Source organism: Pseudorca crassidens, chromosome 2 (assembly GCF_039906515.1).
Source record: "Pseudorca crassidens isolate mPseCra1 chromosome 2, mPseCra1.hap1, whole genome shotgun sequence".
NCBI classification, from domain to species: Eukaryota; Metazoa; Chordata; class Mammalia; order Artiodactyla; family Delphinidae; genus Pseudorca; species Pseudorca crassidens.
The window spans coordinates 183,910,619-183,934,657 of NC_090297.1; the positions used below are offsets into that span (position 1 = coordinate 183,910,619).

The 24,039-nt window shown below is 41.5% G+C and overlaps 1 protein-coding gene and 1 pseudogene across 3 annotated transcripts in view; one reads left to right on the plus strand and one right to left on the minus strand.

Moving 5' to 3' along the window:
* The window catches only part of CAMSAP2 (calmodulin regulated spectrin associated protein family member 2), a 98,025-nt gene that overhangs the window by 21,157 nt on the left and 52,829 nt on the right, over positions 1 to 24,039 (plus strand). The window lies entirely within an intron of this gene.
* Positions 17,983 to 19,230, minus strand: LOC137220214 (glycerol-3-phosphate acyltransferase 3 pseudogene; annotated as a pseudogene).

Below are 24,039 nucleotides of genomic sequence, written 5' to 3' on the forward strand. Positions count from 1 at the left end.
ATTGACCCCCACCACACTTCCCACCTCTAAATTATCTTGGTGTGTTTGAGACCTTTTATTTCTGTACGCTGCCTCACAGCCTTTTGGGGGAAAGAAATGTGTGGTGGTAGCAGAAATATCATTCTAAGGCAAGTTTGACTAACCAGATTTTATTAACTTGGGGTGGGTGGGGATTGAAAGCAATGCCTTTTTAAAAAAATGACAACACCCGTTGCAGAGCACATGCTTTCTATCACAGTGCTTTTAAAGACAGATTTTGAGAGTATAGCCTTTAAAATGTTTTCTTCTGTATTTATATCCATGGGCAAGTGTTTTCAGGCATTACGTTTCAAAGCCAGTTAATAGTTATGACGTATTAAAGTTTATTCATAACTATTAACTGAATTATCTGTCAGATCGCTAGAAGGGGTTGTAGAGTCGTGGTCTGCCTGATGGCTGTCACACATATGTGAGTAAAGGACAGATTGTGAACCAGGCACAGTTGCAGGGCTGGAAGCACAGGCTCTGAGAGCTGACGCTACCACGTGAGTCCGCGTTAAAAGTACGGCGAGCTGTGTGCCTTAAAACCACAGGGGAGCGCCTCCCACCAGAAGTGTGTTCTGACCCAAAGCAGGTTAGCTGTCAGATTATTTGTCAGCACAAATACTGGTGTGTAGGATGGCTTGAAAGTTGAGGGACTTGTACAGTAAATGGAGCCCGATGTTAAGAATGATAACTTTCGAACTTTCCTGCACAGCGAAATGAAGTTGCGTGTGGACTGTGTTCGATATCATCAGGTTGGGCTGGGGGATTTGATCCATGTCATAAAATCGTAAATTCATAGAACTTTAGAGCCATAAAGAGCATTAGAGATCAGAAACCAGCGTGTAGTAGAAGACTTCCCAAACAGGAGGAGCCTGGGGAACACGAGTCGGTGGGAGCTTTGAACACAGACCCCCGGCCCCCAAGGCAGAGCTGCTAGCATAGAGCCTTTAGAAGAGGGGTCAGTACATGTATTTTCAAACAAGTGTTCAAGGTGATTTGTATGATAAGAATGGGATCTGGGAAATCTGATCTAATCCAGAGTCATTTCAAATACGTAAAACTTAGCATTTAGAGAGGTTGAGTGACTTGCCTAGGGCAGCACTGTTATTTAGTAGCAGAAGTAGAATTAGAATCTGAATGAGCTAAAACTGTGGCTTTCTAATTTAGACTGCTGTAATTGGAAGCGAATTTGAGCACTTTAATATTTGGACTCATGCTGTCTAAACCATAGACTGCTTATGAAGCAAACTCTTGGTTGTAAATCAGCTTTCCAGCCATGTTTGTATATGTAGGAAATAAGAGTTGATATTTATAAAACTCCACAAAGTAAATGTATATAGTATGTGTGATATGAAACAAGGAGATTGATTTTCATATTTGATTTATAAAATACCGTTTATTATTTGATCAGATCTTGTTTTGGAACAGTCATCCTCATATAACACAAATTTTATTTTGAAGTGCTTTCTTTTAATGAGTAGCAAAAGGATTTAATACTCTGCTTAATTAATGGCAATTAAAGTGGGCTGATAAATCATTTGATAAGTAAGGCATAAAATGTTCCCTCAGTGAACTGTCAGGATTGTTATAAGGGGTGTTTTTGGACATTCAGAAAACATAAGCTAAAAAGTTAGTACGGATCCCTGCTCCTGTCCGTTACACTGCTTTGTAGTAGTGGCAGGCCAGTGCAGCTGTGTTTAGAACACAAAGATGGTTGAAATATTTGTTTACCCTCAAGAAGGACACTCCTGTGGGTGAAGACGTGCTCCTTTATTTTGTTACGTTTTGTGGTCTGTGCATTCACCTGACCGCTGACACCTCCACTTGAATGACGTGGAACTTAGAATCCCGTGAGGAGGAAGATTGGCAAAAATGCTAACTAGCGTGAAACAAGTGCTCTAAGTATGAGTTTAAGCAATAGGCGTTGGGAACGTACAGACGGGCGTGATGATTCCTGCCGGGGAGGATGAGGAAAGGCTTCAGAGGATGAATGGTTAATGGGCTTCCAGTGGTTGGGAAGAGGGGTGGGTGACAGAGGTGACTGCCCTGAAGGAATTCTTGGCCCAAGTTGGAACTGAAAGCATATATGTCACTACTTACAGTGTTGCCTGTGTGGAGGCATAAATGTGAGATGAGGCTGAAAGATAGGGTGGGCTTCCTAGGTGGTGAGGAGGCTCTGAGCCGAAGTTGAGGGTCTGTAGCTCTTTTTGTGGTTACAGGATCATGGGGTAAGTTTTCATACTGTTTTTCTGGGGTTTTTGTCGGTGGTGGTGGTGGTAGTGGTGGTTTGTTGACTTTTTTTTTCCAGCCTGCGTCAAGCAAGCAAACATGGCAAAACACTGGGAAGCACTTTGTGTGCTGATTTGCTTATATCCATCTGTATACGTGTTCACGTACCATCCCACCTGGAAGCCCTGTTGGTTTAGCTTACCCTGTGCCCGGCAGTGTGCCTCCACGTTTCATCCCCCGTCTCACATAATTTAAATCTTACAACAGTCCTTAGAGGAGAGTGTATGGTCCCCGCCGTACGGATGAGGAAGCTGAGGCTTTGAGAACGCGGCCTCGGCCTCGGAGCCAGCGCAGGGAGGGGCGGAGGCGGGATCCAGGCCAGCTCTGCTGCGGCTGGCTGTAGTTTCGTCTTCGCCTGCGTACGGGAAGTCCTGGGAGGTGGGCCGACGGGAGCGGGTGGGAGGAGAGAGGGGCTGTAGGCGGGAGGGAGCAGGGCCGTGTGCCTCTGGAAGCCTGCGCAGCCCTCTGCCCCGGCTTCTGCTCCTGTAGCCTTGTGTGAAGGGCTGCGGACGGAGGGCGGAGGGCGGGTGAAGCAGTTGTGATCAGGTCTTTCTGGGGGGTGGTTTAAGACTGTGCGTGGTGATCCCCCGGTTACCACCGATTCTGCTGGGCACATGGAAAGCGCGGAACGGACGAGCCGAGCTGGGGGAGCGTCGTGCAGTCCTCCTTCCTCCTGTTTTCCTTCCCTGCCTCCCTGCCAACTGCCGGCACACTGGTCCGGTCAGCAGCTGCTGTTGGGATTTCCTTGGCACCTCTGTCGCTGGAACTCGGGGTCCTGTACCCATGTAGAAGCTTTAAAAAATCTTTTCCCCATGTAAGAAGGTTAAAAATTGCACTTTAGAGGAAAAGGATTATATACATGTAACATTATAGTAGTGGTTGAGAAGGTACTTATTTCTAGTCACCCTTGTATAATAGTGCCTTACAAACTTATGAGCAGAGCTTGTCTGTGAAAAATTATTTTAAATTCTCATAGCTGTCGTTGAGCAGGGTTCTTTCTTCACGCACAGTGCCGGGTCTTTCTGTTTCCCATGGGTCAGGTACCTAGTTTGGGCTCCATTAGTATTTCGAGGTAGCGTATACGCCTCAGTTACAAAGTCACAGCATCTCTTGATATCTTACAGCGTGTTTCTTGTGTCTGCGTTTATCTGTAACAGTTATTTAGAACTCCAAATTACTTTCTCATAGAAATAACTTGACTGGTGCTTATTTCACCAGATGATCTCACAGTAACCTTTATATTTGTAATAAAACTGAAGTCAGTCAGGCCGTTTATTAATTTATTCAGTTTAGTTACGGAGCTTCTGTCGTGTACTCTGTATTACCTGCTGTGATGAAACAGAGTCCCCGTCCTTCAGTGGCTCACTTTCTACTGGAGATTATAGAAACCTAAGCACACTGTAGTACGTACGTTTCAGGAGTTCAGAGGCACCAAACTCAGTCCTAATCTTAGTCTGAGTCTTGAGGGCTCTGAAGGGGTTGCCAGGTGGGCACAGAAGCGCCTGTTGTAGATGGTGCGCGAGTGCCAAGGGTGTGAGAGCCGTGTGCACCGTCACAGCTTTAGCCCAGGGTACATGTCGGGGCCGATGAGAACCGAGGCCAGACCGTTGGATGGGGGCAGGGCACGGATGAGCTTCTGTGTCCCCCAAGTGTCACTTCATCCTGGAAGTGATGGGGCTTTAAACCAGGGAGGAGGGCATCAGACTTGTGTTACAGTCACTCTGCCATGGGAGAGACATCGCTGGAGGCCGTGGAATTTCAGCAGAAGCGTTTTTGAGGTGGAATTGAGATGATTTTTTTTTTAATCTGTGTCCCTACCCCCCACCCTTCCCCCCGGTAACCATAAGTTCCTTCTCTAAGTCTGTGAGCCTGTTTCTGTTTTGTAAATAAGGTCATTTGTATCATTTTTTTTTAGATTCCACATGTAAGTGATATCATATGGTATTTGTCTTTCTCTGTCTGACTGACTTCACTTAGTGTGATAATCTTCGGGTCCATCCCTGTTGCTGCAAATGGCATTATTTCATTCTTGTTAATGGCTGAGTAATATTCCATTGTATATCTGTACCACATCTTCTTTATCCATTTCTCTGTTGATAGACACTTAGGTTGCTTCCATGTCTTGGCTATTGTAAACAGTGCTGCAGTGAACACTGGGGTGCATGTATCCTTTTGAACCAAGTTTTTCTCCAGATATATGCCCAGTAGTGGATTGCTGGGTCATATGGTACTTCTATTTTTAGTTTTCTAAGGAACCTCCATACTGTTCTCCATAGTGGCTGTATCAATTTACATTCCCACCAACAATGTAGGAGGGTTCCCTTTTCTCCACATCCTCTCCGGCATTTATTGTTTGTAGGTTTTTTTGATGATGGCCATTCTGACCTGTGTGAAGTGATACCTCACTGTAGTTTAAATATGCGTTTCTCTGATAATTAGTGATGTTAAGCATCTTTTCATGTGCCTCTTGGCCATCTGTATGTCTTCTCTGGAGAAATGTCTCTTTAGGTCATCTGCCCATCTTTTGATTGGATATTTGTTTTTTTTGGTATTGAGCTGCGTGAGTTGTTTGAAAATTTCGGAGACTAATCCCTTGTCGGTTGCATTCTTTGCAAATATTTTCTCCCATTCTGTGGGTTGTCTTTTTGCTTTGTTTATGGTTTTCTTTGCTGTGCTAAAGCTTTTGAGTTTAATTGGGTCCCATTTGTTTATTTTTACTTCCATTACTCTGGGAGATGGATCGAAAAATGTATTGCTGCGATTTATGTCAGAGAGTGTTTGGCCTATGTTTCCCTCTAAGAGTTTTATGGTATCAGGTCTTACGTTTAGGTATTTAATCCATTTTGAGTTTATTTTTGTGTGTGGTGTTAAAGAGTGTTCTAATTTCATTTTTTTGACATGTAGCTGTTCAGTTTTCCCAGTACTGTTTATTGAAGAGACTCTCTTTCCTCCATATAATAGTCTTGCCTCAAACCTCTACAATTTGTTGTAGATTAATTGACCATAAGTGTATGGGTTTATCTCTGGGCTTTCTGTCCTGTTCCATTGATCTGTATGTTGGTTTTTGTGCCAGTACCACACTGTTTTGATGACTGTAGCTTTGTAATATAGTCCGAAGTCAAGTCCTCAGTTGGGAAATGAAGAAGAGAACCTAGGATAAGGACTGGCCAAAAGATTTTAGCCCTTAGATCAACTCCAAGTAATTAATTGTTGGCTAACTGCTAGAAGCTGGGAAAACCAGCTCTCTGGTTTCGCTTCGTTCTGGGAGCCTCAGCCTCTAGATTTTAGCTCCCCGTCCTCTGTTGCTTCTGGTGGTTTTGAATGCTGATACTTTTACCTAATAGGTTAAAAAAACAAAATAAGTAAAGGGACAGCCTTTTAGTTTAAGAATCTTGAGCTGATGGTCTTACGTCTTATTTTTGGTCAGAAAGATAAAGGTTACTCTGAGTTTCGTCTTCAGCTTCTCTTTTCTTCTTAGCACCTGTTGAAAAACATAGGGATGTATGTAAGTGAAAGTGGGTCTTTGTTGTACTAAGGAATGGAGTAAGATTGATATGCATTTTGTTAGAAATGTCTGGTTTTTTAGTTTGTTATGTTACATTTATGTTTTTACCAAGAAGATGGATGGGAATTCACTTCTTTAATGTACTTACTGAGCTCCCACTGTGTACTCTAGGTTAGGCGTTGGTGATGAAGTCTATGGTCTCTGCCCTAAAGATGCTCCTGGAGACCTGAGGTGAGGAGTCACATGGATTGAAGGATCTGTAGTGTGAAAACGGGATAGGACCGAAGGCGGAAGGTTGTGGGGATGAAGTCAGGTGTGAGGAGAGTTGAATATACTTTACAGATGTTAATTATCCATGCAATATGTGATACAGGTGTTAGTATCACTGTTCTATAGATGAGGAAACTGATACTCCAAAAGGTGAGTTGACTTGCCCAAGGCCAGACAGGTGAGAAATGCTGATGCTTGGGCTTAGCTTGTATCTGCCGACTCCCAAGCCCACGCTCATCCCGTTTATACGTATGGCCTTCCAAAAACCCTAACACACACACAAAAAAAACCCTACTATTTCTGTAGTGCTTAACAGTTTATAAAGCATTTACACTTTTTTTTTTGGTAACAACTAGGAAAAGTAAATAGGGCGGTTATTACCATCTCTTTTTATAACAAGTAAGGAAACTTTATGGATGGATGTTGTGAGTAACTACTTGTTCAGTTCCGACTGGAACAGGTGTGCAAAGAGGCAGTGAACAGATGGTGATTGTGTAGCCAGTTGGTGACAGAACAGTGACAGGCTCGGGCCTCCCTGACTCCTGACCCAGTGCTTGTTCTGCACATACACTGTGCTGCCACCCTTGTTCCTGTCCTTGTGGATTTTATTCTGCATGGATCCTGGGGAGACCGGCAGAGAATGTCAGCGTGAAGCAGGATGTGACACAGTGAGAGGGTGTGCAGCAGACACACAGAATGGTGAGAGGAGAGGGTTAGGGACCCCAAGAGCAGGGGAGGGCGGCGGGAAGGGGAATTGTTCCGGTCGCCGAAGCGAGGGGCTGTCTTAGTCTCCTCAGGCTGCTATAACAGAATCCCACAGACTCTGTGGTTTATGAACAAGCGAAGTTTATCCCCCCCAGTTCTGGAGGCTGGGAAGGCCAAGGTCAAGGAGTCAGCACGGTCGGGTTTTGATGAAGACCTCTTCTGGGTTGTAGGCTGCCAGTTTCCCGCTGTGACCTCACGTGGGGGAACAGGCAGGGAGCTCTCCGGAGCCTCTCTTACCAGGGCACGAATCCTGTTCACAAGGACCCCACCTCAGGACCTGACCACCTCCCAGAGGCCCCGCCTCCTCGTACCATCACCCGGGGCTTTAGGGTTCAGCATAGGAGTTTTGGGGGAACACAGACATTCAGATCACAGCAGGTACTCTTCTTACATAGGGACGTCTCATTTAGTGACAGCTGACGTATGAAGATACAGACTTTTAAAAATACAGTGATTCACTTTGCAAAATAATTTTTAAATTTTAAAAATGCTTTACACCAGGATTTATTTTCACAACATTGCTTTGGAAAAATACGCCTTTTAATAACCCAAGTTTCTAAGAATATGTGAAATGAAAAATATCGTCCATATTATAACGTTCAATGTAATATTCATTATTTTAAAAGACTTGCTCTTACATATAGTGCACAGTCTCCTTTATCTGTTGAAAACATATTTTATATTTCTCATTTTTCCCCAGCTTTATTGATAAAATTTGCATATATTTAAGGTATATAATTTAATGTTTTAATATACACATACACTATGTATACTGATCATATCGAACCAAATATTATGCCTAGTACATAGTGCTTAAAAATGAAATGTTAATTTCTGGCCATAAAAATCAGATGTTTTAGACAAATTGGGATGGTGGAGAGTTTGTTTCCCCAGAGACCATGTCTGCACTCCCTCCCTGCTGTCGCTGGTTTATCCAGGAGTTAGGCTGCCTGATAGGAGGGCTGATTGCATTGTGCGGGGAGAAACTCACAGCGCTGTGGTGGAAGGCGAGGCCGAGCTTGCAGGTGCCCTGCCGAGGCCCCGGAGCCCTTCGGTTTCTGTCCTTCCTGAACCCACTGGTCCAGCGCTCCCAGACTCTGTGCACTGCTTCCATGTCCCCATCAGTAAGTCCCAGTTGTTGTTTAAATTAGCGTAATTAGTTCCACAGACTCTGTTGCCTGCCATTAAAAGAAACATAGCTAAACATTACATAAAGAAGCCACTCATTTCCCTTTATTTCCAGGTGAGGACAGACTTAACTGTAAAAGTAAAAGTTTTAGAGCGAAGAGACCATCACAGCCATCTGGCCTGGACTTCTGAAATTCTCTTGACTAAGACTCACAGTTAGAAATACATTCTGCCTCAGGACCCACGCCTGGTCTAGCTAGATAAACGCATGTGACAGTTATCCTTGTAACTTGATTTTTTTCCTGTGCTATTTGGAAAAAATGTGGACTGCAATTGACTGAACCTACTTCACGCGTGACCATGAGTGGGGCATAAACCCACGTTTAAAATTGCTTGTTTAGTTAAGTTTTTTTTTTTTTTATAGACAAAAAATGGTGCAATGACAGTCTTGGTACTGAAAACTAAATAACCATACTCATGTTTTTCTTAAAAATGTATTCTAATATACAAGTTACCAACGTGTATCTGTTTTAATGAAAAGAACTGTGGGAATAGAGTTTGTATGTGGACTTGCCTCCTTAAGATTTATGTTACCTAGGGACTTCCCTGGCAGTCCAGGGGTTAGGACTCAGCGTTTTCACTACCGTGGGCCCAGATTCAATCCCTGGTCTGGGAACTAAGATCCCACAAGCCACACAGTGAGGCAAAAAATATCTATATCTATATCTATCTATCTTATCTAATTTCTATGGTATACTGCTGCCAGATTAATTTTCCTGAAATAACACTTTGATATGTCTTATTTTCCAATTAAAATTTTTAAATCATTTTTATTTGACTTGAAATGCAGTATATATTACAGATTCAGATGCGTATTCTTTTGAAAAAATTTGACTTTCAGAGCTAGTGTCTAAAGTGTGGTGTAACCAATTACTTCAAACTTTGTCTGTAAAATAGATAATTCACTTGTAAATAATGAAAGTTTTATTCTTTCTGTTTGTGATCTCATCTCCATAACATATTCAAAGTAACAAAAGCTAAGATACTTAGGAAGTTGTCTGATATTACAGACCTGCCAGCAGTACTTTTTGATGATTATTGAAGGTGAAGTAAATGTATATTAACTAGGACTTTTTGTCTTTTAAGAAGGGAAGAAAGATAACTATTCATTGTAGGTTACTAAACTTACGTAGGTAGTACTGCAGAGGATGATTTTTCTTTATTTATATGATATATACAGCATTAGTATATATAATTGGAGCACCAAGATTGAGCTGTTTTAGCAGGTTTGGTGTAGAAATGCAGATTTTTCTAATATGCACGCTTACAGTCCAGTGCTGTCTAGCGGTGCACGGTCCCAGCAGTGGTTCGCAGCCACGGACACCCCAGTCTGTGTCGAACAGATTGATCCCCCATCCCCATCCCCATGATACCGACCCATTTTTGTAGCTTGGTAGAGTGTAGGAGTTTAGCAGATTGTTTTTAATTAATGTCAGTGATGAGCTTTAAAGGAGGAAAATAGATGATTATTTAAAAACTTTACCAAAAAAAAAAAAAACTTTACAGACTGTTCCATTTGAATGCTTGCCTGTGTTTAGACACCTGGATAAATGAGCTTCTGTAATGGGGGAAAAAAAATCTTTGTAATACTCGGTTTCTTCTGAGCTCACACTGTTCTGTGGTTGAAAAGAGGGTTTTAATGAGCTGTGTTACAAAGTGAGCTGTGTTACAAAGCCGTCCCTGGGGCCTGTCTTTTCAGGAAGTTCTTATATACTTTCAGGGATCTAAGAATGCTAATTATTGTTCTCCTGAAGCTAAAATATTTAGTTTGTGGTAAACAGTCCAGCTAGTAAACAGATTAAAAAGGTAACTTTAGAGAGTGATGAGGAAGGACTGTGAAGCATATAAAAGCGGGATGATGTGACAGAGCGATCGGGGGAATCGTGTGCAGGTCCATCATGGATAGAATGGTTGGGGCAGCCTTGTGTGCGAGAATGAGCAGAGGTGTCCATGAGGGTTCAGTTAGGCCGAGACAAGGGGGAGAGCATCGCTGACAGAGGGCGCCTCAAAATAAATCAGCTTCACGTCTGGATGATAAAGTTCCTACTAAGAGTTTCCTGGACGAAACATGTTCAGGAACTTGAATTTTTAGGGCCACATTTATTTGACTTGTAATTTGTACAGTATGAACTACTTGATTCATTCAGTAATCCTGGTTGAGAATTACTGTAGGTCTAGGCGATAGGAGACAGAGATGAGAAGACCAAGCCTTGCTTGCACAGAGCTAATATTTGAGTAGCAAAGATGAGCGATGAAAAGCTAAACAAATTGTAATAATTGCAGATGGTAGTAAACGCTCTGAAGAAAATAAATCAAAAAGAAAGAGGTGGAGGGAGTGAAGAATGCTGTTTTCATAGGAGGTGGTCAGGGAAGGCTTGTCTAGAGAGTTGACATTTGAACTGAGACCTAAATACCAGAAAGAAGCAGCGTGTGTGACATCTGGGTAAAGAACAATCCAGGGAAAAGGGACAGCAAGCTAAAGGCCTGGATGTGTGTTTCAGGAACTGAAAGGCCACTGAGGTTGGTCATGAGCAAGATGATGAGTGATGTTCAGCATCTTTTCATGATGCCTGTTGGCCGACCGTATGTCTTCTTTGGAAAAATGTCTATTCAGGTCCTCTGCCCATTTAAAAAAAAAATTTTTTTTTTTGGTTGCTTTCTTTTGGTCTTTTTTTTTTTTTTTGGCTTTGTTTTGTTTTTGATTTGAGTTGTATGAGTTCTTTGTATATTTTGGGTATTAGCCCCTTATCATTTGCAAATACCTTCTCCCATTCAGTAGGTGGCCTTTTTGTTTTGTTGACAGTGTCCTTCACTGTGCAAAAGCTTTTAAGTTTGATGAGGTCCCATTGATTTATTTTTGCTTTTCTTTCCCTTGCCTGAGAAGGCAGATCCAGAAAAAGATCGCTAAGACCAGTGTCAAAGAGTTTTCTGCCTGTATTTTCTTCTAGGAGTTCGTTTAGGTCTTTAAATGATTTTGAGGTTTATTTTTGTGTATGATGTGAGAACGTGTTCTAATTTGATTCTTTTACATGTAGCTGTCCAGTTTTCCCAGCACCACTCATTGAAGAGACTGTCTTTCCTCCTCTGTATTTCTTGCCTCCTTTGTTGTAGATTAATTGACCATAGGTGTGTGGGTTTATTTCTGGGCTCATTATTCTGTACCATTGATCGATATGTCTGTTTTTGTGCCAGTACCGTACTGTTTTGATGACAGTATAGTATAGTCTGAAGTCAAGGATCGTGACACCTCCAGTTTTGTTCTTTTTTCTCACAATTGCTTTGGCCGGAGTCCATTTCTTATCAATATTTCCCTTTCCTGGGTATGGACTAAAGGGAAGGATGTGAGGGCTTAGAAGAGAGAGTGTATTTCCTTTTCCTTAAGCCAATTTTATGATTAAAAGGGTTTAGATTTTTGTTGTTGTTGTTTGTCTGGATGATAAAGCTACTTCAGAAAAACACTTAAAACTAATTGGAAAAGCAATGGTGGAAAATCTTGGATAATAATCTGGAAGGAAATAGAATATTGTATTTATCTCCATTTCTTTCTTACAGTGTTTTATTTTTATTGAGATACAATTGACATAGAACATTGTATTAGTTTTAGGTGTACAGCATATATGTTTATATTGCTGGATTGCAGTAGGTTCCGTTTTATCCCTACTCTGAAGCCTTTTGGGTTTCTGTTTGGGAGATGAGGATGGAGAGATAGTACTGATCCTACACACAACAAACGGCTTTATCTGCTAAAGCTTTTTTCTTTTTCTTTCTTTCTTTCTTTTTTTTTTTAACTCTATAAGAAGTCGTCTTTTTAGAAAGAGTGAATCACAGAGTTCAGCTTATTTTTGTATGCTGGAGCCAAAATGAAATTCCTCAGATAAAGTTCTAAATGGGGAAAAATCGTTTACTACTTCGCAGTTCTCCATCCAGCCGACAGGGAGTGCGCTTTTTGTGCCGAATCAGCTCCACAAAATCAGGGCTGTGTTGATCATGTTGTGTTCCCAGCTCCTGGCCCAGAGAAGATGCTGCCTCAGTGAAGGAAGAAGAGATGTTAGTGAATATTTAAATTAAGAAGTAAATCTATTTTGAAAGAGAAGTCATTCAGAATTACAACCGAGAGTGGTAGAGATGTGGTTTTTGTTTTTGTTTGCCTACAGATTTGAAAAGCGTGAGCTCTGGTTATTCATGACACGACACGCATGTTTACTGAGCTTCCACATGAGGTCTTCTGGGGGAGGGAGGCCCTGAGAATCTAATTAAGTGTTGAGATTGTTGGCTTTCTACTTTACCATTTTAATATAGTAAGCGCCTGTCCGCTTTCAGATAATCAGCTGATGAGCATGTGTTGACTTCCCTCTCCACCTCTGCTTTCTGTATCCAGCTGTGCCATTTAAAACTTCACAGTTCAGACCGCCTGGGGGGGTGGGATAGGGAGGGGTGGGAGGGAGGGAGACGCAAGAGGGAAGAGATATGGGAACATAGGTATATGTATAACTGATTCACTTTGTCATAAAGCAGAAACTAACACACCATTGTAAAGCAATTATACTCCAGTAAAGATGTAACAAAACAAAACAAAACAAAACAACTTCACAATTCATATTCATATATCAAATCACCAGGATGTACATTTTAAATGTCTTAACAATTTTATGTCAGTAAAGCTGAAATTTTTTTAAAAATTCACATTAATTAATTCTGTTTATAACACAGAATTAATTAATGCATTTTTACCAGTTTGTTTTCATGAAGTGAAGTATGCCTGAGATATAATTAGGTCTGTTAATACCAAGGATATAGTTTAGAAACTAAATCCAGTTACAGTAGATTTTAGGTTGCTCAGATTCTTTCATTATAGAGTTACGTGGTATTTCTCTAGAAATAGTTTAATTATAAAGTAACTTCAGAGTTCTATTGCATTTGGCCAGAGCCAGTTTTTGCTAAGAGCAGATTAAATCCAAGGAGTGGTTGACCCCTAGCTTCTGCCTAGTTGCTTAGCCCAAGGTGATAAATGAAGCCAATGAGAGTCTCTGCTTCAGAAATCTGAACAAACCATGGAAGGAATTTGCTTGTTAGCAGATGGAGAAACTAAGCAGAGAGTCCTGAGCAGGGAGAGTTAGGGCTGGGAAGCCATGGCAGACGGTGGAGTTAGGGGCAGGGAGAGCGCCTGGAAAGGGTCATAACCATCTTTCCATATTGATGAGTATAGACCCATGCCATCATTTTTCAAGACTGTACAATACTCTGTGGTGTGAAAAGACCATAATTTATTTTTTTAAAATTTTATTTATTTATTTATGGCTGTGTTGGGTCCTCGTCTCTGTGCACGGGCTTTCTCCAGCTGCGGCGAGCGGGGGCCACTCTTCATCGCGGTGTGCGGGCCTCTCACTGTCGTGGCCTCTCCCGTTGCGGAGCACAGGCTCTGGACGCGCAGGCTCAGCGGCCATGGCTCACGGGCCCAGTCACTCCGCGGCATGTGGGATCCTCCCAGACCAGGGCTCGAACCCGTGTCCCCCGCATCGGCAGGCGGACTCTCAACCACTGCGCCACCAGGAAAGCCCAAAGACCATAATTTATTTGCCCAGTTCCTTGATGGATGTTTAGAACCTCCCCGCACTGAAAGGTTTGTAAGTATAACAGTGACGTGATCAGAGTTCCATGTTTAAAACATAGAAAAGGAGGCTGTGTCACTAAGACTGAGCAGGCTGAGTACATATCGTAGTGACCTTTCCTGAGGTAGGGAAACGGGGAGAGGAGGAATTGCAGTGCGGGGAATGGCCACGCTCCAGTGAAGAGATGCCTGTTGAGGTGTGTGCTGAAAATAGAGATTTGGGAATCACCTGGGTAGTCCTGGATAGCTGAAGCCATGGGATTGAGATGACCGGGGAGGGCATGTTTTAGAGGAAAGAGAGAAGGTTAGGGATGGAACTGTTAGAAGCAACCAATATTTAAGTAATGCACAGAAGACACTGTGGAGAACAGACAAAGGTGTGGGATGAAGAATTGAACATTTCTGGATAGTATCAGGAGTCTTCTTGTTCTGATGACATCTATTTTTCTTAATGATTTTTATCCTCATTTTGCTCGGTAATTATTCTTTTCGTCTTAAATCCCAGACTGGGAAAATATTTTAACCTGTCTGTTCAATAGGTAGAACATCCTGATATATTAAGAGTGATCTCATAGATTTTTCTAAAGTAGTTTTGAAAAAAAACCTTAAAAGTTTCCTTTAAAAAAAACGATGAGGCATATAGGTTCAGAAATGCTTTGGGTATTTTGACATTTTATTAATTGCAGTATGGTGCACTGGTACCACTTGTTTATATTCAGCTTTTCCTTCCCATCTTTGGCAGAATTGATGCCACACCGCTAGTTTCCATATAGCTATAAGAACGTTACTGAAGAAAGCCTGAAAATACAAGGAAAACTGATTTTTTTCTATCTTTCTTTTGTTAGACAGCATTGTTATTGATAAATAATAGCATTATTTCTTGACTTTTTTAGTGATCTAAACTAGAATTTAGATTTGAATAATGTCAGTACTTAATGGGTCATTAAAAATCAATGTTTTAAAGGAGTTATGTTTGTCATGGTCTACCAAAACTATAGTCGTGTCATTTTATGTGGACAGTAAGGTATTGTATTACCAGCGCAGAGGGTTAACAAAAAAACTTGACAGTCGTTTGATCTCTTTACACATTTCTTCACCTTAGAATGAACATAGGGGAGATTTGACCGTTTTATCGTAGGTAGGAGCATTTCTTGAGAGTTACGTCACCAGATTAGTTTGGGGGTCTCGTGCTGACAGCATCTGTTCTAAGTGCACTGGCTCCTATACATATTTAAACTCCTTTCATGTAAGCACTCGTTTTCCTGCCAGTTACCTAGTGAGGTACCTCCCAGATCTCCAGCTCTTTACCTCTGGCCAGTATCTATGTGTAGAGGCCGTGATGCCGGCCTCGGTGAAGTTAGGTGTCTTAGTTCTGCCGCTGTGGCATGTGTGTCTCGGCACTGCTTGCCAACAGGCCTTCATCTGGAAGGAAGTGGTGACCTCTACTTGGTGGCTTGGAGGAAGGTGTTCCTGCTTCTTCCTTTGCTGTTTGAGTTTCTGCCATAGCTGTGTCCAAATCTTGTGACATTTTGCCCACTGTTGTTCAACTTTAACTTGTCTTTGTAGTTTCTAAAAACCTGGGTGGTAACCTTCCACGTCGCCAGGGAGAGACATCATGACCTTCCTTTGTCTCTTCCCCGTAGACAGTGCTTGGCGGGTGAGTCCTGACTGCATGGTGGGCAGGTCAGGGAACAGCTGTGATTGTGTCGGAACCTCGTGTGGTTCACTTTCTTTTTTTCTCTGGTAAAGCTAGTACTGTCAGGTGCAGTCTTCATACGTACCCAGCTGAAAGAAATCTGCTGACCAACTTCCTTTCGGGTAATTTTTTGAGTGTTAACCGGAGCTTTTACTGATAGTTATTTTTATATGAAGCATATTTCGGTGTATTTTATGCAACTTGTTTTCGATTTTGAGATTTGAGGCAGTTTTTGGCTCGGCATATCCATATGCCTGGAAAACTTTCAAATCTGGAAAGCTATAAAACACAAACATACTTTGAAGTACACCATATGTGGCTGGTTCAGCTCTACTAGGAATGTCACATTGGTTAGCAAATGAAAGAACATAGCTGTCATTCTGCGTTGTTGGCATGAGGTGGCAGCAGTTATGTTGAGTGGTGGTGGACGAGCCTGGGCTGCCATATATAAACGGTCGTAAAAATAAAACTTGCCCAGGTCACTATGGTTAGGACGTTTGAAAAACACAGACGTTCTGTACTTAAATCGCGATGTGTTGGATATAATCATCTACTTTCGTGGGTTTTCCGTAAAGCAGCGCACGCTCTGCTGTCCCCGTGGTGGCTGTCTTTTCCTGCTTCCACTGTCTGGTGGCTCATTGCAGCCCCACTCTTAGTGGGCCAGGCACACTCCTAATTTCATTCCTTAAAGTATCGATCCATGTAGCATTTGTTTGGGGGAACATAAAAATAACTGATTACGGGGCCTTCCCTGGTGGCGCAGTGGTTGAGAGTCCGCCTGCCGATGCAGGGGACACGGGGTCGTGCCCCGGTCCGGGAAGATCCCACATGCCGCGGAGCGGCTGGGCCCGTGAGCCATGGCCGCTGAGCCTGCACGTCCGGAGCCTGTGCTCCGCAACGGGAGAGGCCACGACGGTGAGAGGCCCGCGTACCACAAAAAAATAATAATAATAATAAAAATAAATGATTATGATGAAGTTTGAAGATTATCTTTAGGTAATAAATTATTCTGCAGGCTAATCCCATAGTCATACACTGACTAATACCTGAAGTAATAAAACACTACAAATCATTGTGTCACATAACAACTTCTAGAGTACTTTGATGTACTTTGGTCTCATTTGATGCCTTGTGGGGTGAGAAATTATGTATTATCCACATTTAACAGATGAAGAAGAGGCATCTCAATGAAGTCTGAGTGACTTTCAGGTCAGAGCTTTCTTTTTAAAAATCAGCTTTGTTGAGGCATCATTTAAATAAAGTGTACCTATTTAAAGTAAATAGTTTGAGTTTTGACAAATGTATACACTCATGTAAATACTACTCCAGTTAAAATATAAAATGTTTTTATTGGCTCCCAAAATCCCTTCGTGCCTCTTTGCTGTCAGGTCCCTATCTGCATCCCATGCTAGATCTCCATCAGTCTCCTTCCTGTCCCTGTAGGTGAGTTTTGCCTGTTCTAGAATTTCATATAGATGAAAGCATAATGTATGAACTTTTATTTTTTTAATTTATTTTTTTTAGAAATGTAGAATTTACTTATATTCACCGTAAAACGGTGTCACATTTTGTACATGGTTACCGGAAGAGAAATAACACTTGGATGACACTATATTGCTATCAACATTGCTTATGCTGCAGAGTCGGGAAACACTTACTTTCCCCTTTAAAAAAATTTAAAGCTCAGTTTCCAAAAGGTAGTTTTACCACTTATTTTCCTGTTCAAGAAACTGGGAAAATTCTGCAATAAAGGACGAAGGGGTGGAAGGGGAGGAACAGTGCTTCCTTCACCCCTGCCCCTGCTGAAGACACTCAGTGGGATTCGCAGTTGTCAAAGGCTCCTATTTGAAATGTGTTTGGTTACAAGATCAGACAAATCAGCAGATGGGAGAGGCCTTAAGTATAGATCTTTAGCATACAAACAAGGAAGACTAAAAACATTATCACCTATTGCTGGCTAACTTATTCGCAAGTTGCCTACGTACAAACGTGCACATACAGTAACGTGGACTCGTTTCCTTTGGTAAAGCTCACCAAATAGAAGGTCTCTTCTAACACGCTAGTAAAAAATATTTAATTTCCTTTCAACTTTCAGATCAAGTGGCCACAAATCTGTCCTTTCTCCTAAATACTGTCCTCCATTTTTCTTTTCAACCTGGCAGTAGAACAAAACCATAACAGTAACTCGAGTGATGTGAAATCCATGTTTAAGTGATAGAAGGAAATGGGAGGAGGGGGCGTGAGAAAGCTAATCATGAACACAGCTCGGGGTATTTTCTTGAGAATTACTGTGTCAACGAGTTCCAAACACAACTGAGTTCCACAGATGTTTTAGAAGTACTTTTTCCGGTGCAAATATTTCATTCAATTCACAGTGACACAGTCGTTTTACAAAAGGCAGAACATGTTGAAACTCAGTAAACTACTTAACAGCTCATGAGGCTAATGCTGTAACAACAACAAAAGCCAAAAAGGGCACCGTGGATTCTGCCTCTGGCATAAAGAGGTAGAGACAGTCATCCAGTAGAAAAGATTAACAATAAAAAAACAAAAACGGTAAAACAAAACAGTGCACCCCCCCCCACACACACAAAAAAAGCTCCACCACATTCCATTTCCGAGGGCTAGTTCTGGAAAGCCTGGGTGGCATTCAGTCTGCTTCCGTGTTGAGATACCCGTTGCCCACAGTCATCTTGCTGTACTTCTTCTGTGGCTCTTCCTTAGAGACGTCCTTCACCTAGGCTCTCTTCAGCCCTCCAACCCAAGGAAGCTCAGTCAGCCCTCCTTGTACAGCAAGAGCAGACTTAACCCTATTAGCAAACTGGGCTGCATCTTCTCCTTTCTCTCTGGTCATGGGGGACGCGTACCGCACAGCACAGACAATGGCCCAGCTAGTCATCACTCAAAGCGCGTAGCTCACCGTGTTGTACTTACTGCTGTTCCAAAATGCGTCACCAAACTAAGGATCATACTTAATTGCAACTGGATGTATGGTTCCTCCAGTTTTAAAGCTTCCCTTTTTAAATATCATGACTGAAGTATTGTTGATGCAAGTTCCTTCAGGAAAGATGAGTATGGGTAATTTTTTCTTATCAGCAATATGTTCTTTTAGTCTGTTGGTAACCAGGTGTCAGGCCTTCATTTCTGAGTGTTCGGACCAGACATGTGGACAAGCCTTGACCATAGCTCTGAATAATTCCCATCCACCATGCATGCACCTGGCCAACCGTAGCATAGCATCCATCCAACTGTCAAGATAAAACGTCTACAGGGAGGTATGGTTGCAACACAAATGTCTCCCTTCTGGGGTCTGTACTGCGTGTTATGATAGCGAGTAGTACAGGGAGGGCATGAACATAGATCCGGCAGTGGACAAGTTCACTCAGCCGGTTTTTGAGACTGCTTCCTGACAGCTGTCCAACCAGGGTACTTGCTGTAAACCTAGTGAAAGCCAAGGTAATTCTCAGAGGCAGTAGGACACAGTAGCGCACTGTGACGCCCAGCGCCACACCATAGTGAGCCACGGACGGATGTCTGGAAATTTACATTGGTCCTTGTGAGGAGATTCCATGACACTAGCTCCTCTGCGGAGAACCGCTGGGTCACTTCATCTTCCATAGTGGCCTCCAGTACCTTCTTGGAGAAATAAAACACGTCAGACAGCTCCAAGTCCCTTCCTCGCAGACCGGACAGCCCATTTTCCACGGGTGACTCATCTCTGGAAGCTGAGTTTTTAAGAACTGACTCCTTTGAGGCTCCTTTTTCAATCTGTAATGTGGTCCACTCTCAAGTTTTCACCAGGGTCTTCACGTTGAGCTCGGAGATGCCCAGAGACACCCCAGAGGACGAAGCTCCTAGCGTCAGAGTCAGCCCCACACCATCCATGGTTCGGCGCACCCAGAAGGGGTCCCCGGAGGAGGTCCGAGGGTGACGGCTGTCCCTGTGCCCGGCTCCCAGGAGTCAGTGCCGCCACCTCCCAGCACGTACCGCTGCAGGGAAAAACGAACTTCTGAAATTGGATGCTTTCGCTCATACTTTGTTGATTCAGTCACGTTGTTATGTGTCGTCTGGTCCTTTTTGTTGCCTAGTATCATTCCATTTTATGAAAACCACAGTATTCATTCACCTGCTGGTGTACATTGATGCTTACAGGGCTTGACCTATTACAAATAAAGTGGCTGTGAACATTTGTGTACATTTTTGTGAAGACATATATTTTCATTTCCCTTGGGTAAATACCTAGGGGTTGAATTGGTGGGCCATATGTAAGCACGTGTTTAACTTTTAAGTAGCTGTCCAGCAGTTTCCCAAAGTGGCTGTATTTATTTTTTTTTTTTGCGGTACGCAGGCCTCTCACTGTTGTGGCCTCTCCCGTTGCGGAGCACAGGCTCCGGACGCGCAGGCTCAGCAGCCACGGCTCACGGGCCCAGCCGCTCCGCGGCACGTGGAAACTTCCCAGACCGGGGCACGAACCTGTGTCCCCTGCATCGGCAGGCGGACTCTTAACCGCTGCGCCACCAGGGAAGCCCAAGTGGCTGTATTTTTAATTTTGCCACCAGCAGTGTATGAGGATTCCAGTTGCTCCACATCCTTGTCAACACTTTTGGTGGTGTTTTTTTAATTTTAGCCATTCTAGTGTGAATCAGTATCTCCGTATGGTTTTAATTTCCGTTTTCTTGATGACTAATGTAGTTTAGTGTTTTTTATATGCTTATTGGTCATTCATACGTTGTCTTTTGTGTGTTAAATCTTTTTCTCATTTTCTTATTGGGCTTTTTATTTTCTTACTCTAAGAATTCTTTTATATTCTGACTACAAGTCCTTTGTCCATTATATGTATTACAAATATTTTCTTCTAGTCTGTGGTTTACCTTTTCATTTTCTTAATAATGTCTTTCCAGAAATTTTCATGAAGACCAATTTATAATTTTTCTCTTTTATGGTTAGTGCTTTTATGTCCTAAGAAGTCTTTGCCTATGTCATGGTTGTAAAAGAGTTTTTTCTCTGTTTTTTCTTCGAGAATTTTATAGTTTCAGCTTTTACGTTTAGTTCTGTGACTCATTTTGGATTGTTATTATTTTGTATAACGGGAGGGAAGCGTCACGTTTTATTTATTGATTTAACCAGAACATTTAGTTGTTCCATAACCATTTGTTGAAGACCGTCCTTTCCCCACTGACTGACTTTGACACATGTGTCTGTTAGGCCAGTACCACTCAGTCTTGATCACAGTAGTTTTACAGTAAGTCTTAAATCTGGCAGTGTCAGTCATTGAACTTTGTTGTTCTCTGTCAAAATTGTTTTAGTTATCCTAGGTTCTTCGTATTTCCACATAAATTTTAGAGTCACTTGTCAATTTCTACAAAAAAGCTTAGATTTAGCTTAGATATCGATTGGAATTGTGTTGAATCTATACATCATTTTAGGAAGAATTGATATTTTAGCACTATTGACTCCTCCTGTGTGAACATGCTATCTTTTCCCAATTTACTTAGGTCTTCTTTAATTTATTTCAGCAGTGTTTGTAGTTTTTAGTGTATGAGTTCTACACATATTTTGTGAAATTTCACTTTATTTCATATTTTTTATTTTGATTATAAACGGAATTTTAAAAAATTAATTTCCAATTGCTCATTGCTAATACGGAGGCACACAGTTGAATTTTGAACATTGGTTTTTGTATGTTGCAACCTTGCATCTGTTCCTGGTAGGCTTTTTGTGGAGTAGCCAGAATTCCCTACATGCACGATCCTGTTGTTCATGAATAAACAGATGTACTTCTTCCTTTCCAGTATGTTTGCCTTCTTTTTCCTTCTCTCATTGAACTGCCTGAGATTTCCAGACAATGTTAAATAAAAGTGGTGAGACCAGACATCCTTGCCTTATTCTTGGTCTTAAGGAGAGTGTATTTGGTTCTCATTGTTAAGCATGATGTTATCTGTAGGAATTTTGAATATCTGTCGGATGTTCTTTATCCAGTTTAGGAGGTTCTCTTCTATTCCTGGCTTGCTAAGAATTCTGTGTATGTGTGTGTTTTAAATCATGAATAGGTGCTGTATTTTGTCAAATGCTTTTTTTGCCTCTGTTGATATGATCATATGGCTTCCTCATTTATTCTGTTAACATGTGAATTACATTGATTGATTCTCAAATATTATACCAGTCTTGAATTCCTGGAGTTAAATTCATTTGGTCATGATGTATTATCTCTTTTATATATTGGTGGATTTCATTTGTTAATATTTTCTCAAGGGTATTTGCAGCCATTTGTATGAAAGATATTTTTCTTCTAATTTCTTTGTCTGGTTTCAGAATCAGAGTAATACTGACCTTACACGTTGAGTTGCAAAATGTTCTTTCCTCTTCTGTTTTCTGAAGGACTTTGTCTAAGATTGGCATTGTTTCTTCCTTAAATGTTTGATGGAATTCACCAGTGAACCATCAGGGCTTGATGTTTTCTTTGCGGGAAAGTTTTAAAATTACAACTTCATTAAAAAAATAGGTTTAGGTGGGTGGTGAATGCTATAAATGCTGTAAATTATATTTACAGCTATAAATTTTTTTGTTTCTTATGTCAGTTTTGGTTATTTTGTGTCTTTTCAAGGACTTTGTTTTTTTTTTTTTTTGCTTTTTTACTGTTTCATTAATTTCTGCTCTTAGTTTTATTATTTCCTTTCTCCTCCTTATTTTGATTTAATTTGCTCCTCTTTTTTTAGCTTTTTAAGGATGGAATCATAGGTAATTGATTTAAAAGTATTCTTTTCTGTTAAAAACACTGAAAGCCATAAGTTGCCCTCTAAGCTCTGCTTTAGCTGCAACCTGCAAATTTTGACATGGAGTCAAAAACCAGTGAATGTTGTTCGTTACCATTCAGTTCAAAATATTTTCTGAATTCCCTGGTGATTTCTTCTTTGCCGCATAGAAATTCAGATGATTTAATTTCCAAGTACCTAGATGTTTTCCAGATACCTTTTTTTTATTATTGATTTCTAATTTACATCTGTTGTGGTTAGAGAACATATTTTGTATGATTTCAGTCCTTTTAAATATGTTGAGACTGTTTTATGCCTCAGCATTTGAATCTGTCTTGGTGAGTGTTTATGTGTACTTGAAAAGAACTGTTCTTTGGTATCGTGTTCTGTAAACGTCAGGTCATTTTGCTTGATGCTTTTCAAGTCTTCCATACCCCTTCTGGTTTTATGTTCAGTTATTCTACTGATTCTTGAAAAAGAAGTATTAAAAACTTCAACTAATTTTGGATTTCTCTGTTTCTCTTTTTAATTCTGTTTTTCTTCATATATTAATATTTTGGCTTCTTTCAAGATTTCCCCTTTTTTCAGAAGTTTGACTATGAGATGCCTGTGTGCATTTTTCTTTATATATATTCTGCAAAGGGCTCACTTAAATTTTTGGTTCTATGGGTTGAAATCTTTCATTAATAATGGAAAAATCTTGGGGTTTGTTTTGGTTGTATGACCAGTTTATTTATCTATTTATCTGTTTATCATAAACTATATAAAACATAGAACTTACCATTTTACAGAGTTCAGTGGCATTAAGTACAATGTTGTGCGGTCATCGCCATTACTTAGCTCCAGAACTTTCCACCGCACACCTGACAGCCTAAGCCCATCAACAGTTACTCCCGAACCTCCCCACTCCATTGCCACAGCCCACAGCGACCGTTAGTCTCCTTTCTGTCTCCGTGGATTTGTTCATTCTGGACATTTTATATAAATGGACTCATACAATATGTGGCCTCCTTTTGGTTGGCTCCTTTACTTTGCATGATACTTTCAAGGTTCTTCTATGCACATAGCCATACTTCATTCCTTTTTATTGCCAACTAGGGGTAGAACACATTCTGTTTATCCATTCATAAACTGATGGACATTTAGGTTGTTTCTACTTTTTGGTTACTATGAACAGTGCTGCTCTGAGTATTCATCTGCACGTTTTTGTTGGGATACCTGTTTTCAGTTCTCTAGGGTGTGTCATGAGAGGGCTGGTTCTCCCAGTCAGCGCTACACTGTGTGTGTCTTGCATGCTCATTCGTCGGCAGGCTCTTCTCTGCTGATCACCTAATGTGTGTTAATACAGAGCTACACCATCGGAACACGTAGAGTCCAGCAGGAGGGACAGACAGGGAAGAGGCAACTGCTTCATGGGACCTGCTGCTGCTCTAGGTGCTGGGGAACCTCCCAGAGACGCACCTAAGCCCAATCTAGTCAGAGGTGGGGAGCAGTGATCAGGGAAACCTTTCTGGGTGATGCCATGTGTAGTCCAAGACCTAGAGAAATGAGTAGAAATTAGCTTAGATTTTTTTCTCATGAGTTAAAAATAGTGAACTGAAGATTACATACAAAAGCACAAGAACTAAGATGTGCATTTTATTCACTGCCCGACAAGTCCTTGTGAAATCTTTAAGGCTTGGCATTTTTCTGTATGTGTGTACAGGTGCACACGTGCGTGTGCTCGTCTGTTTCGGGCTGAGCACGCTTGGTAGGAAGTGGATAACCCTGTGTGTACAGGTATCTCTGAGCCCACCGCCTCCTGTCGCCTCTTGGAGAGGCTGACATGCCACTGAGAGCTGGAGCGGTCTGTTACATTTCTAGACTTTTTCCTGTGCTGTCCATCGAAGACGTGTTCTGGGGCAGCTACCACCTATAGTTATTATTTCCTTAAACACCTTCA